Source organism: Rhipicephalus microplus, chromosome 5, assembly GCF_043290135.1.
Source record: "Rhipicephalus microplus isolate Deutch F79 chromosome 5, USDA_Rmic, whole genome shotgun sequence".
NCBI classification, from domain to species: domain Eukaryota; kingdom Metazoa; phylum Arthropoda; class Arachnida; order Ixodida; family Ixodidae; genus Rhipicephalus; species Rhipicephalus microplus.
This window is the reverse complement of record NC_134704.1, coordinates 148674587-148691529: the sequence shown is the minus strand read 5'-3', so window position 1 is coordinate 148691529 and position 16943 is coordinate 148674587.

Here is a 16943-nt window from a genome sequence, read left to right as displayed (position 1 = left end):
TATTTATATATTTGAGTTTCAACGTGGGAGTGTCAGTCAGCGCCACCAGTACCCACGGTGGTGAGAGTGGCACACTCTTTATTATCCTGTAGGGCTTCACGTAGCACGTGAATTTATAACGAGCTGGCAGCTGACCACTAGTCCCTCGTATACAACCCAAAGGTACCAAGTCTGCCAGTGTCGTACTGGCAATTACGGAAACAAGTGTATACTTAAGGGCTCGTTTTTCCGTGGTTTTCACAATAACTATGAGATATAACAGACAATAATGCCAAGGAAAGCATTGGGGAGGTATTAGACCGAATTTCAATGTAAATGTGAAGAAAGGAAAGTAGGTGAAAAGATAACTTGTGGGCAGGAACCGAAAGAAGTACTTCTTTTTTCAGAAAGAAGTTCACTTCTTTCCCTTATCCATTAACGAGGGTCTCGTACTGGCAGACTTTGTGCCGTTAGCTTGTATACGAAACACTATTGGTCAGCTGCGAGCTCGTAATAAGTTCACGTGCTACGTGATGCCCTACAGGCTAATAAAGAGTGTGCCATACTCGCCGCCATGTATACTGGTGGCACTGACTGACACTCCCACGTTTAAATTCTTATATATATTCAATAAAGTAGCTAAAGGGACAGCCGCCGTGGTAGCTCAATGGTAGAGCTTCGAACACGTTATTTGAAGGACGCTGGATTGTTTACTCCTCCGGGAAGTTGTTTTTCCACCCACTTTCCACACGATTCCTTCTTGCAGGGTGGTAACTACTATGTCGCCGTAGTGAAGGATTTTTCTTTTTGAACCATTAGGACAACATAAGGGACCACCATAGCTATACTGTTTGCATCATTATGGCCGCGGCGCTGACATAAGGTGTCGCCATTTGTGTGTAGAAACGCTTCTATTGAAGATCCTTAGTTTCAAAAGCCGCCGCCTCACCCGTTCTTGGCCGGAGCTTGGAAACGCGCCTCGACATTTCTTTTGACGTACAGGACGTAGTTTACTGTGCTCGCGCGCCTATCACTTGAGGGTTGCTGTTTGTACTTCTGCTCTCATTGCAAAGTTTTGGTTGAAGCTAAGGACTAACCGCAACCGCTGCGTCTGCAGAAGGAGTGCGCTAGTATGTAGCAAATCCAGAAAGTTAGCTAGTTGATGTAACGACTATAATAGTTGTTAGTCCGACCTGGTTGTGTGTACCTGTGCGTTTTTTAGGGCGTCCTATTTTGTGTCTGAGCAGCGCACTGCAAGTATCGAGATGTGACACTTGTTAGTTCCCGCTCTTTGGCTATGTGTTCTTTTTGGGCACTCTTAGTGCTTGCGCAGTTCGCTGCAAGCTTCGAGCTGTTGGCTGTTCTTCATGCGATATTTCCATTTGTTCTGATCGCATTCATTGCTTCACCCGTGCGGCAAAACCATGACATTTAATTTGTGTGAGCGTGCTGGAGCATGTATGAATGGCTCACTGAGCGCTTTTCCAGATGGTTCTTCGTGGAATTCATTGTAACGGGCCTCTGGATGCTCGCATTTTGCCTCCGGTTTTGGATACGTTATCTTATGCTTAGCTATTGTTTCAATTGTTGGGTCGCAGATTGGAAGCACACCTTCGGCTATAGTCGGCTTCAGGTTACAACTGCGTAAAACCAGAAATAAAAAAGTTAGAGCAAATAAATATAAGTAATCAATTCTGCAAAATTCCACAATGTGGAGCAAGGGCTGGAAAAGAAGGATTCACAAGCACTAGTTCATAGTACAAAGCTAAAAGGAAGTCAGTATAATCTTGTGCACTAGGAAAGGTTCGTAGTTTAAGAAAAAACATTTCATCGAGCGATAAATAGGCAAATATCACAAACAACAGTAAGAAAAGTGCGCTCTCACCTCCAACTTACAAGCATCGCGAAGGCCCGCGTTGCGCGGTCCAGAGGCCACGCAGTCGCTGCCGTGGCAAACAATGCTCCTCCCAATTTAAGAGTGGCGAGAGCATGCACGCGTACTCGCTCGAGAAATGCAGGGAGGCAGACAGGGTGCAATTAAGTCGATCGGATGGCGGGAAAGTGACCGCCGGATGGGGCCAGGGCGGTACGGTGCAGCCTGGGCGCCCAGCTCCATGTTTATATAGGCGTACACTCCGAACCCTTCCCGCATCCTTCGTTTCCCTTTTTTGTTTTCCCCATTACCTCGGGAAGGGGCTCATCTTTTTCGTTTGCCCGCAAGCATTGCACGTGCCACTTTTCTCACAGGGTTAAAAGGAAGCCGGGGCAGAAAGGGGCTGTTGCGGAGCTCTTCTCCGGGTAAGAGGCGGGCACAATGCGAGCGAAGGCGTCACGTAAAAGGCGTAAGCAAACACTGGAACACGCGAGGATGCAGCGTTCAGGAGGAAATTACTGTTTTGTGCGGAGGGGAAAAATGTTAGCTTGGTTCGCACTCACGCGCAATGGTGTGGGGAGCGTGGCATGGGATGAAAGGGCAACACGCGGATGTAGCTAAGGAGGCTGATGCGAAAACGATATCCAGAGCCAACGCAGACTTGTAGAGGGAAACGACGCGAGTTTTACTGCATTTAGTTGTACACATGTGCTGTTACAGAAAATGACACGAGAGCAGGCTTCTCGGCTATACATTTTTGTGTGTGTTACGTTCTCTGTTGCGGTGATGAAAGTAGTATCCACTTTGAGACGCCACTGTTTGCGTGTGTCGTAGCACGCTTCATGGACAATATGGATTAGTAGGAGTATTCTAACAAATAAAATCACAAGACAATCGCGAAATGACATTTTCGTTTCGCAATAGTTCATGCGCGCTCAGATATTCAGAATACTGGCGCAACAATGATACTAGTGTGAAAACAATAAGCCCCATAAAAATGGCTTATTTAACAGTGTCGTCACACCTGAACGTTGCAGAACACTTGATGTAAAGATGTAAAATATTATGCGCATCACATCAATAATAACATATCGTAAATAATGCAATTTCAAACAACACGACAAGAAATTACAAATGCGGTTTGAAACAGTATTCAGTTGCAACTAGCAATGGTTCGAGAGCCAAATTACGATCTCTGAGCTATGCAAGATGAGCTGAGCTTCTCAGAGAGACAAGTTTGCTCGAAGCTCGCTCTGCGGCCGGCGATGGCGGGAAGACAGTGCTGAGCGCATGATAGCAGAGCTGATAAGTGTGGCTACAAGAATGCGCGTGGCGTTGGAAACGCAAGTGCAACCTTTGCGGTGGTTAGCAAAGAAACATTGCGTAAGAACACATGAGTGCCACCAACGTTTTAACAGTTCTATGACGTCAGCGTGATTGCCGCCCTATCTTTTTAGCAACTCAATACATGCCTCCCCCCCCCCCCCCGCGTGTTTGTGGGCGTTTGTCCTCTTTCGGACAGGTTCTATCGTTCTACAGGCAGCATAGAAATTACCACTCTAAAAGGCAGCAAGGGTGCACACGCAGCACTCTCGCGCATCTCGTTTCGCTTCTATCAAATATTGTAGATAAATATAAGGACATCTGCTCACCAGGGGCGCTCGAATCATGGCACCAACGCAGCTGTGATTGGATACGCGGTGCAATTGAATTCGAAACAACTTGGTCGCGTGATGATATCACTTTTAGAGCTGAATGCGTGTGTGCATAATCTGCGTGATATAGACCATTTTACACATTGGCGAATGGGTGCTGCCACGTTTGAACATGTGAGCTACTGGCCTTCTCCTTTTCACTGTCACCGAAATCCGGCCGATTCGCCACTACCACTCCTTGGTTGAAGGCCAGCAAAGCGGGCGCAGTGGTTATAGGGTTAGGTGTTGACATGGCAGACAGTGCGGTGAATGCTGGTGTTTCACACACGTTAACATCGTCGCCTGGAAGCACAGCGGGCTCGGCAACTGCTAACGAGTAGGCGCTTAGCCGTGTCCCTGATGTGGGAGACAGAAAGAAGCGTCTTCTCTTACCTCTTTTTTTTCATCTTCTAACGAGGAGCCACTTATATAAGGAGACAGATTTTGTTGCTACGCTCACTCGCGCCCGCATAGTCTGTGCCACCCGTTCCTCTCCGCAGGCTGCAAGACGACGTCCGCCACGCGCCACATCGCGGCCGCACCGCCGAGCAGCAGGCCATGGTGGATGGATGGATGGATGCTATGAGCGTCCCCTTTATAACGGGGTGGTGACAAGTATGCCACCAGGCTCGACAAAAAAAAAAAAACTTTTTTTTTGTTTATGTTGGCCTAATGCCTCTACTTCGATAAATTCTATTTTAATGGAAAAAAAGGTAAATTTTCAGCTTAAGTTCTCTGCCATTTACGGCACACTGTCCATATTTTATTTTTCCAATATTTATTTTTGTCCTTTCTCTCTAATTTTCTGCCACCAATACTCTAACCATCTCTTACTTATTTCAATCGCGGGTGTGTTCAGCTTTCCATTGTTGTCCCTAAAACCCAAGGCTTCCTGTAGGCTCGTGCCCAAACGTACACCTGGGTGGATATCTCCACATTCAATCAGAACATGCTCCGCCGTTTCCTTATCTTTCCCGCAGCATGTGCATTGTTCTTCTTCTTTACTGAATCTTGCTTTATAACTACGCGTTCTAAGGCAACCCGATCTCGCTTCAAACAGTAAAGCGCTTCCCCTTGAATTATCGTAAAAAGCCTCCCTCCTTATTTCATTTTTGCCCTTTCGGTAGTTACTCAGAGCCGGTTTTTTCTCCATAGCTGCCATCCAGTAAATCCTCTCCGCCTCCCTGACTTTTCCCTTAACGCTCTTTGTTGACATATGGCTCACAATACCAGCCGTATATTTACTAGTGAGTCTTCTAGTTCTTTTTCTCCATTGTGTGTCCACGCTCTTCCTATACAAATAACGGAACACCTTCTCTGCCCATCTACTCTCCTTCATATTTCTTAGCCTTTCTTCGAACCTTATTTTGCTCTGCGCTTCCCTCGCCTCAAAACCTGCCCACCCCATATCGCCCTTTACAGCCTCGTTTGTCGTCTTCCCGTGAGCACCCAACGCGAGGCGTCCCACAGTCCTTTGATTTACATCCATTCCCGATTGCACCTCTGCCCTCATGCACACCACTGAGTTCCCAAAAGTAAGCCCTGGAACCATTACACCCTTCCACAGACCTCGAAGCACCTCATACCTATTGTATCCCCACAACGCTCTGTGCTTCATTATTGCCGCATTCCTCTTTCCTTTTGCTGCCGAGGCTTTTTCCTGTACCTCCATGTATCTATCACTCTCATTTACCCATACTCCAAGGTACTTGTATTCACTTACCCTCGGTATTTCTTGGCCTTGTATGGACACCGTCTGATCACAGGGATCATTGAATACCATCAATCCACACTTCGTTACACTGAATCCTAGTCCAAGAGCTTCACCTTCCCTTCCGCATATATTCGCCAGCTGCTGTATATCATCTCGACTGTCCGCAAATAAGACGATATCGTCCGCATAAAATAAACCTGGAAGCTTCTGCTCAATCATCATGCCGCCCTGTTTGTGTGACAGATTAAAACCAATGTTGCTACCTTCTAGCGCTTTTTCCATACTCACCATGTACAGCATGAATAACAGTGGGGACAAATGACATCCCTGTCTCAGACCCCTGCTAACCTCAACGTTCTCTTTGCTACGCATTCCTTCCCACTCTATGCAAACTGTATTTTCTCGGTATATCTCCCTCAAAAGCTGTATACAGTCGTCGCCCATGCCCATTCCTTTCAATATATCCCACAAAATTTCCTGATTAACGTTGTCGTATGCCCCAGTGATGTCTAGAAAAGCCACGTACAAGGGCCTATTCTCTATTTTAGATATTTCTATACACTGAGTGAGAACAAACCGGTTATCGTCTGACCGCCTGTCGACTCGAAATCCGTTCTGAAGTTCTCCCAAAATATCGTTATGTTCGGCCCATGTTTCTATTTTCATTTTTACTGCTTGCATCGCCAACCTGTATAGTACCGATGTAATGGTTAGTGGTCTATACGAGCGAATCTTGTCCTTTTCTCCCTTGCCTTTATAGATTAAGTTCATTCTACTTTGTCGCGAACTGTCCGGTATTTGTCCGTCCTTTAAGCTTTTTTCTACTGTTTTTAACAATGCTTCTTTAGTGTTATGTCCTAGTTCGTTAATGAGGCTAACGGGAATCCCATCTAAACCCGCGGCAGTGCGCTTTGGAATTTTTCCTTCGGCCTTTTTCCAGTTGAAATTATCAAGTACTAGCTCTTCCTCTGTTGCTTTCTCCGCCACACTTTTACTCACCGGGGAGATCCCCTGGACGCTCTTTTGAAACGAATCGGCTGTTACCTTTTGGATGTAACCTAGCGCTTCGTACCCTTCCAATTGATTTCCTCCTTCATCTAGAATATGTTGTTGCGTTGTGACAGACTTCCTACCTAGCGCCTTTATGTAGCTCCAAAAAATCCTAGGCGCGGCCTCCTTTTTTTCGTGTATCTCTGTCATCCAGCGTTAACTTTCACCTTTAATTTTTGCCTCTACCAATTTCTGTACAAGGGATTTTTTCTCCAAATATATTTCCCATATTTTTTTGACTTCGTCCTGCGGCCGCTTCTCCTTTTTTGCCTTTCTATGCTCCCGTGATGCTTCGCGTCGCTTCTCGATCGCCTCCCGGATTTCCTTGTTCCACCAACTTTTTGGCTTCCTTTTTCCTTTCCAGCAAACAGTTTTCTTCTCTTTCCCTATCTCCTTCGTCATTAGATGTAACAGCTCACTATACTCCCAGTCCTTGCCTGGTATTTCGCCTACTTCTTTCTCGACTCTTGCGGCTATATTTATTATTTGTTTGTCATTTAAATACGAGCTGCCAGACTTTGATTCCATGCTCATATTTTTAGTTTCGTATTCCATTTGTAATGTTATTCGTTTATGATCACTACCCAAGCTGTTAATGCCTTCCTCGTCTATCCTCATTTCTGTCAGTTTGTGGTAAATTCCTTCAGTCATGAGACAATAATCAATACTTGGTTGCTTGTTTCCGACTTCCCATGTGATCTGGCCGTCACATTTAGGCCCCGTGTTAACTATCTCCAGACTATGTTGCTCGCAAAGATCTAGTAATAACTTCCCATTGGTGTCTGAATATCCGTCAAGGTCATGTATGTGGGCATTCACGTCCCCTAGAAGGATGATTTCGGCCCCATTACCAAATTCCTTAATATCCGCACTCATGCAATCCACTATCTCCTGATTCTTTTCTCTGCAGTTATTCCCCGTCCACAAGTAGGCTACCCCTAGCCACGTTTCCTTTCCACCTACTGTGCCCAGAACCCAGAGGTGCTCTGAACACGTCTGTTTCACTCTAACCCATTTGGCTCCGCGGTGAATTAGCATTCCTACACCCCCACCTTTCCTTTCCGATATGGTCCTGTTACACCCTTCCCAAACATAATTTTTAATATGTGGTGGCTCTTCCAAGTCTCTAAGGTGTGTTTCTGTAACCGCATACACGCCTATCTGTTCTTTGTTTAACTGCTTCTCAATCTCTAACCATTTTGCCTTCTTTCTGCCACCCTGCATGTTTATGTAACTAATTGCAACACGCGCCTTTTTCCTTTTTCTTTTACCTTTTTTCTGGTTTTTCGCAATTCTACCTGTCAAAGCGTCCTCCTGGTTGTTTTCCCTGTTACGAGCTACCCCGGACTCCGAAGGGCCCGTGAGCCCCCCAAAAAAGCTACTGCGCGTCCTGCCAGTCGCCAGCCCACCTCGTGTCCAAGCCTCTTATCGAAATGAATCTTGTCTCTTTGGAATCCACCCCACCTGTGCACTTCCCTGTTTAAATCCACTACCTCGAAACCCTTCTCTCGACTAATTCGCCATATCTCTTTGTTTGCGTCGACAACCGCTCTTTGCAGGTTGACGTTGCGTACTGGTACTTCCGGTACTGTGCATACTACAATTTGCACCTGGGGGGACACGGTGCGCATGTCATCCACCCCTTTCGCCAAGGTCGTCGCTAGTCCTGACGATTCTTTTTTCAGGACGTCATTTAACCCTCCCGCAATTACAACGAGGTTACGATTGCCAGCCTTAGCTGCGAGTTGTTCACCCGCTTGACTCATTACTGTCCCCAGCGTTTGTCCTGGGAACGTCCCTATCGCAACTCTCTTGTCGCCTTTCACCCTTTCTTTGATTGCCGCTGCGCATCGGACTAAATTTGAGTCACCGGCGATGATGACCTGTTCAGACATTCCTTCTGAAACCTGCACCTGGCTGCTGACTAGGTGACTAGCGTGAGTCACGGCTGCTGGTTTGCTCCCTCCCTCCCTCAAAACTACTTCCCGGTAGCTGGGCCCTGTGGCCAATGTATCTGCCTTTGTCATGCCTGTTTGCCTCATCTCTCCCGCACGGGGGGTCGTCGCCATAATGCTTCCGCCGTCACCTGCGTCTTCGTTCCCCTTCACGACCTTCGATAGGCCCTTCTCGGCTGCCCGGAGCCTTTCCTCCATGGCTGAAGTTTTCTCTCGCTCCTTCGCCAATGCATTCTCCAGCTCTGCGATTTTCTCCATGAGCCCACTCTGGACCGCCATCATATTTTTCATTTTCTCCTCGAACTCGCACTGTCTACACTTGGCGTCATCTTCTGCTTTCTCTTCCGCACTAATTTCCACCTTCCACCCTACCCCGCACTCTGAACACTTTACGGTCTTTTTGACCATGGCTAGCTCAGTTTACCGATGCCCACGTGTTAGAAAACTGTACTAAAATACACTGGTCTAAGCCAAAAAGAGCCACAATAATACATAAATACGCTACACTTCACAGCACCTGCGCATGCACGTGGTCGGTCTACGCGCAGGCCTCAGCCACGTGGTGGCTGGAGCAAAAAAAGACACAGTACAGAATACTAAAAAAAAACGTACACCGTACTAGACCTAATCAAGCTTTACGCTAGCGCCTTACGTTCTCATAACGCTACATACAGAGGCAAGCTGGAAACATGCAAAAACACTTATCTGTAGCTGTCATTCCGGCACAGCATGTCCAGTCGCCTACATACAGGAGACGGTACCGCTTCGATGCGGTGGCGCCATCTAGTTTTGCTTAGAAAACTAGCTGCGCAAAAGCGTCTATAGGTGATAGATTGATTGAGCCACTCGACGTGAGTACTGCTTTTAGGCAAACGCAAACGTGGCGGTCGTGGCACCGTCTTTGTCACGGCCATCTGCCATTCAAACTGATTGACACGCCCCGCCGTGGTGGTCTAGTGGCTAAGGTACTCGGCTGCTGACCCGCAGGTCGCGGGTTCGAATCCCAGCTGCGGCGGCTGCATTTCTGATGGAGGCAGAAATGTTGTAGGCCCGTGTGCTCAGATTTGGGTGCACGTTAAAGCACCCCAGGTGGTCGAAATTTCCGGAGTCCTCCACTACGGCGTCTCTCATAATTATATGGTGGTTTTGGGACGTTAAACCCCACATATCAATCAACTGATTGACACGTGCACTCGGATACAAACTCATTGATTTTGAGAAGGCCGTAGTTCAACTCGTGACTGCCGTCGTACCGGTAGTACTGTCGAGCGTTTGATGCAGTAAACGCCAAGTGGCAGCTTCTTTGATTATAAAATAATTTGGTGAGCTTGCACTACATGTGCTAGGCTAGAGCTACGGCTTGGCATAACCTAGCTTCTTCCAGCTTTTTAAATTAGTCATCTACTTATGTGCTTGGTCGGCATCTAATTGAAGACTGCCTCAACTGTCTTAATCTTGATTGTACTAAGAAAATAAAGCTGTTTCGTCTTAATTGAATAGGTTTTAAATCAGGGCAATTACTTTGGGTGCAATCATCAAGGCCATGATCAGTACGAAGCTATAACTTAATCGTAATTAGCACGATATCAATTGTAATCACACTATTATTTATTTATTTATTTATTTATTTATTTCAAGGCACCATACAGGCCCCAGGGGTAGGGGCAATAAGTAAGGGGGCGATGCACTAGATACATGTACATACACATACAGAGTTGACAAAAATGCATGAGTAAAAATACAATGGCAATATAGTAAACGCATAACATTAAAAATAGATACTATAATAAAGAGCTTAGACAGTCAAAACTGTTATTCGAGACCAGGTAAGAGCGTAGGCCTAGCTAGCGAAATCGGCGACAGTCAGGGCCGAGCGTCTCGTGCTTAGCACTGACAATGTGTCTGCCGAGTTTTGCATGACCCACTACATTCATCATTACATATTTTCCCTCACTGAAGATGGTGCCAAGTAAGTGTTCTAAGGTGTCGTGAGCACAGGTGGTTCGTGATATGGTTTGAGGCGATCCACATGTACGATTTCGCGGCCTCGGCGACGCAGGTCCACTGTGGCCGTGAGGGGTTCGATGAGGTAGTTAACAGCGGAAGTTTGTTCTATGACGCGATAAGGTCCATGGTACCTGCTGACAAACTTTGTAGAGGTACCAGGAGCAGCACTGGGGGGCACCCAAAGCCAAACAAGAGAGTTGGGTGAAAACTGGTAGTTGGACCGTCCATCGTCGTGACGAAATTTCTGAGGCCCTTGTTCTTGTGTTGTAAGGGTGCGAGCTAATTGCCGACATTCTTCCGCCTACCGCGCGGCTTCGGAAACTGGTGTGGCTTCGGATGAGTCGGGTCGGTAGGGGAGAATAGTGTCAATTGGAGACGATGGCTCTCGACCATAGAGTAAAAAGAAGGGTGAAAAGCCTGCGTCGCTTGAGGTGCCGTGTTGTAAGCGTACGTTACGTAGGGAAGGATAAGATCTCAGTTGGTGTGGTCTGAGGCGACATACATAGAAAGCATGTCACCAAGAGTTCGGTTGAAACGCTCGGTCAAGCCATTTGTTTGTGGGCGATATGCGGTAGTACAGCGGTGAATCGCATGGCATTCTGCAAGAAGTTCTTGAATAACATCCGCGAGAAAGACGCGGCCTCGGTCGCTCAAAAGTTCACGTGGAGCGCCGTGACGCAGAACAAAACGTTGCAGCAGAAAAGACGCAACGTCACGTGCCGTCGCGGCTGGTAGAGCGGCCGTTTCTGCATATCTCGTGAGATGGTCGATCGCTACAATAATCCAGCGATTCCCAGCTGATGTATATGAAGAGGACCATAAAGGTCTATTCCAACCCAAGCGAATGGTCGCACTGGGCACGGTAACGGCGGCATTGGTGCAGTATAGGACGGCTAGGATCATGCTTGCGGCGTTGGAACTCTGTGCACGATCGAATGTACTTTTGAACGAATGTGTACATGCCGCGCCGACGAAACCGAAAACGTAGCCTGGCATAGGTTTTAAAAAAACCGGCGTGCGCACACTGCGAATCGGCATGAAAAGCAGCACATATGCTGGCATGGAGATGCCTGGGTATGAAGAGTGGCTATTTGTGACCGTCAGGGTGGTAGTTGCGGCGATAAAGTATTCCATCACGGATGGTGAAGTGAGAGGCTTGTCGGTGTAGCGCTCGAGATGGCCGGTGGGCGAGCGTTTGAGATAGGTAATCCATCAGCGACGCAATCCACGAATCTTTGCGCTGCTCCGCAGCCATGTTGATGGGTCCTGATAGTGGAAGGGAGTTGTCTTGAATGGAGACACTCGCAATATTCGTAGAAACAGGCAAACGCGAAAGAGCGTCGGCATCGGCGTGCTTCTGGCCTGAGCGATAAATGACACGGATGTCGTACTCTTGGAGCCGTAAAGCCCATCGTGTCAAGCGTCCTGAGGGATCTTTGAGGGAGGATAACCAGCAGAGCGCGTGGTGGTCGGTAACAACATCGAAAGGGCGGCCGTACAGATAAGGCCAAAATTTTGTAATGGCCCAGATAATCGCTAGGCATTCTTTCTCAGTTACCGAATAGTTTGCTTCTGTTCTTGTAAGAGTGCGGCTCGCGTACGCAACAACATATTCTTGGTAACCAGGCTTTCGTTGGGCGAGTAAAGCGCCAAGACCGACACCACTAGCATCTGTGTGGATTTCTGTGGGAGCGCTTGAATCGACAAGACGCAGTATGGGTGGTGTTGTAAGCACTTCACGGAGCTTCGCAAAGGCACTGTCGCCGGCTGGAAACCACGCAGATAGATTGCGGTCTCCCTGAAGTAGGTCTGTCAGATGCGCCGTGATCGAGGCGAAATCCCGAATGAAGTGGCGGAAGTATGAGCAAAGCCCAATGAATCTACGCAGCTGCTTGAGAGACGCGGGCCTCGGGAACTCGCGAACAGCACGTAGCTTAGCGGGGTCAGGAAGAACGCCATCCTTCGACGCGACGTGTCCGAGAATGGTCAGCTTGCGCGCTCCAAAGCGACACTTGTTCAAGTTGAGTTGAAGGCCTGCTGCAGAGAGGCAGCGTAGAACCTGTTTCAAGCGACGAAGGTGCGTGGGAAACTCGGGCGAGAATTCTACTACATCGTCTAAGTAGCACAAACACGTGTTCCATTTAAGGCCTCATAGGATAGTGTCCATCATGCGCTCAAATGTTGCCGGCGCATTGCATAGGCCGAATGGAATCACGTTAAATTCGTTTAAGCCGTCTGGTGTATCAAAGGCAGTTTTTGGCCTATCATCCGGATTTATGGGCACCCAGAGCGTAGATCAAGGGAGTAAAAGAATTCTGCGCCTTGCAAAGAGTCTAGGGCGTCATCGATTCGAGGCAAAGGATAAACATCCTTTCGTGTTATTTTGTTTAGGCGACGATAATCTACGCAAAAGCGTATGTTGCCATCCTTCTTTTTAACTAAAACAACGGGCGACACCCAAGGACTGTTCGATAGTTGAAGAACGCGTCGCTTTAGCATGTCACCTACTTGTTCATCGATGACATGGCGTTCAGTCGGCGAAACACGGTATGGTCGCTGCCGTAGTGGTGGGTGATTACCTGTGTCGATCTGGTGGTATACGGTAGATGTTCGACATAAAGTAGCGCTGTTACTGTCAAACGATGGCCAAAACTTGTCAAGGAGGCTCAAAAGCTCACACCTCTGTTGCGGGCTTAGGCCTTCGTCGATAACACGGTTGAAAATGTCGGCAGTGGAAGGGTCATCCACGGAACTACAGGAGAGGACGCTGACTTCTGATGGTTCAACGGGAACCCCAAGCGTAGCGATGGTTTCAAATGATTTTATCGAACTGATACATTCGCCTCGAAGCAGCGTGATCGTGAATGGGAACGGATTCTCCACAGGCACGTTGGTCGCGCCACCTTGAAGAGTAAGGAGAGCGGTTGGGAGCGGTGATAAGTGGCGATGAACGAAAGCAGCGGAAGGCGTGAAGAATGTGGTAGCGTCGACGACGGCGGAACACGACACAGGTGCGAAGACAGCAGCGCGTGGAGGGATCTGGGTGGTCATCACTAATGACCAACTTCGCGTAGGAAGGGCGATCATGCACTGGTAGCGCATCACCAAGGGGACAAAAGGCGACTTCGGCACGGCGGCAATCAATGACGGCTTGGTGATGGGAGAGAAAATCCCAACCTAAAATGATGTCATGAGAACAATGTGGGAGTACTACAAACTTCACTGTGTAGGGCACTTCTTGAATTACAAGTATGGCAGTACACGCGGCCACAGGCTGCACAGGCTGTGCAGTGGCAGTACGAAGACATGAACCCAAGTAAGGCGTTGTCACTTTTCGAAATGCACGACAAACTTTTTCGGCGATGACAGAAATTGCGGCACCAGTATCAATAAGGGCAAGTACGGGTACACCTTCAAGAACGGCATTAATTACAATCGGCGGCGAACGAAGAGGGCTTGTGCTTTGCGACGAGGATGCAGTTTTTGCCTCGGGAACTGCGTCATTTAGTTTTCCGCGTCAATTGTAGGGGGGCGTCGGCGCATCGGGGAGGGCGAGCGTCGACGTGGAGAATGCGATCGGCGATCAGGAGCTGGTCAGTGGCTTGGTCGAGGAGCGTACAATTCGGGGTCTGGAGTGTATTGAGTGTACGTGTAATCGTTCTCATATGGACGTGGGTTTTCATGAGAGTGGAGTGGGCGGTGGCGGCACACGCGTGCGACGTGCCCAGGTAGACCACACGAAAAGCAGATTGGTCGGTTGTCGGCAGTGCGCCATGGATTAGGGACTCGGCGAACTGGAGGTCGTGGCTGCTGGGCGGCAAAAACAGGAGCAGGCAGTGGAGGTGGCGCCTGGAACGTCTGTGGTTGTGGTCATGCTGCTGCTTCGGCATACGTCAATGGTGCATTTACTGGTGGCACCAGCTGCGGAGGAAGGACCTCAGACACTTGATCTCGTATAATAGTCCGTAGAGTATGGCTAAGCTGCCCACTGTGCTCCGGTAGGCCAGAGATGAGCGAGAGTTGGCGGGCAACTTCTTCGCGCACAAAATCTTTGATCTGCGAGAGGAGGACGGGATCTTGCGAGGGAGTCAAGGCGGACATCGATTCGCGATGTGGGACAGCACGGCGGCTGACGAGACGTTGCCGGCGGAGCTCATCATAGCTTTGGCAGAGCTCAGTAACTTGGGCGACAGTAGCAGGGCTTTTTGAAATGAGCATCTGGAAGGCGTCCTCGTCAATAGCCTTAAAAATATGTTTGATGCGGTCCACTTCTGTCATGTTCACATCGATGCGTTTGCACAAGTCAAGGACGTCTTCTATGTAAGTGGTAAAGTTCTCACCAGGCAGTTGAGATCTCGACTGAAGGCGCTGCTCCGCACGAAGTTTGCGGACAGAAGGAAGACCGAAGACTTCGCTGAACTTTGCCTTGAATGCTGTCCAGGTGGGAACGTCGGTCTCATGGTTCTGAAGCCATAATTGGGCAATGCCACTGAAGTAAATGCAACAGTGGCCAGTCTAGTGGCTTCGTCCCATTTGTGTAAGACACTCACGTGTTCCTAAGTAGCCAGCCAGTCGTCGACGTCGTGATCGTCAGTGCCGCTGAATATGGGAGGATCCCACTGACGGACCGCGCCGGAGCACGCGATGGCCTGGGAAGCCATAGGAGAAGGGCTTGTGGCAGATGCAGTGGTCATGACAGGAGGTAGAGTCCAGCTTCGCAACTCCAGGATTGCAAGAAGACCCCGCACCTCCACCAATTATAATAAAGAACTGAGACAGTCAAAACTGTTATTCGAGACCAGGTAAGAGTGTAGGCCTAGCTAGCGAAATCAGCGACAGTCCGGGCTGAGCGTCTCGTGCTTAGCACTGACAATGTGTCTGCCGAGATTTGCATGACTCACTACATTCATCATTAGAGTATATACAAGTAAAGATGACGCACGCATGCAAACAATAAGCGAAAGTGTTTGTTTATTGAGCACAAGAAGGCAGTAGTTACATGTCACAGCTTCAACAATCTTAAAACAAGTTCATGTCTTACAAAATAAAAACTAATGCGATGCGCGATGAAGAAACAAAAACCACACACTTCATAACTGCAATACAGCGGGGTGAATTTACTGCGCGCGGAAAAAAAGGCGATAGGCGGATAACTGCCAGTCAGAAATAGCATATCTGACGTAACATACGAGAGATTTGCTTTGATGATGTTGTACGGTGAAAAAGTTTCCAAAATTCATCCTTGCGCTGCGGAAAGGCATCTACTCGGTGAAGTTTGTGAAGTGGATTGATAACATATGAAGGAATGTTTCATGATTTGTGTTGGCAGCTATATAATCAGGCAAACTATTCCAGAGAGAATAATGGCACGTGTGGGTGCCGCCCTGTTGAACGCGTTTGTAGAGCCGTATATACGGAAATAGCTGAGATGATTGTGTAATCTACGTGAGGTGAGATATGGTTTGGGCAGACCAGTAACGGTGCTTCGGCAGGAGTTGGTGATTTTATGAAAGAATGGAATCAAGGCAATGTCACGACGGATGTTGTAGATTGGAAGTGAAAGTTGTCGTTTTATAGACGATATACTGGAATGGCGATTGTAGTTATTGGCGATGAAGCGGGTTGCCCTATTCTCAATTTTTTCCAACGTGTCAAATAAGTGTTTTTGATGGGGAGACCAGTTAGAACAGGCATATTTTTTTTGAGGGCGAACCAGGGTTAAGTATGATAATTTGCAAATGCTTGAAGGTGCAACCTTCAAATTACGTCTTAAAAAACCAAGTGACCTGGAGGCGTTGGCAGAGATTGCTTTAATGCGGTCAAACCACAATAGAGTATGTGTAAGTAAAATGCCCAAGTACCAATATTGCGTTGCAATCGAGGTAATGAACTGATTAATGCTGTATGAAAATTTTGATCTGCTAGATTTACGGGTGAATGACATCACTTTGCATTTCGAGACATTCAGAGTCATCAGCCATGTACTACGCCCACCATTATTTCCACAGAGGTCATTTTGAAGCGACAGGTGATCCTTAAAGTTTTTGATTTGACGGTAAATAATGCAGTCGTCGGCGAATACCCTGATGCAAGAAGAGACATGTTGCGGAAGATCATTTATGAATATAAGGAAAAGTAATCGTACGAGTACGCTGCCTTGTGGTACACCTGAAGAAACATCAGTTAGTGAAGAAGAGAAATTGTTGACTGTTGTATACTGCTGCCAATTAGATAGGAAATTGCGAAGCCATGATAGTGTACGGGAGTCTAACTTCAAGACGGATAATTTCGATATCAGTTGATAGTTTGCAACCCGGTCAAAAGCCTTCGAATAGTCCAAGAACACGCAGCCAGTTTGATAATTATTGTCCATATTTGCATGAAGATCTGTGGTTAGTTCGAACAGCTGAATCTCACACGAAAAACGCTTTCGAAAACCGTGTTGATTTTTGAAAAAGAAACTTTCGGATTGCAGATGTCTGTAAATATGCGAAGCGATGATGTGTTCTAGCGTTTTACAACAAATGCATATAAGCGAAATAGGACATTAATTTTCACATGAGGTTTTAATTCCACTTTTGAATATTGGTATTTCTTTTGCAAAGTTCCAGTCAGACGGTATAATGCTAGTTTCTAGATACTGCCGGAATATATAGAGTAGACTTTTGCTT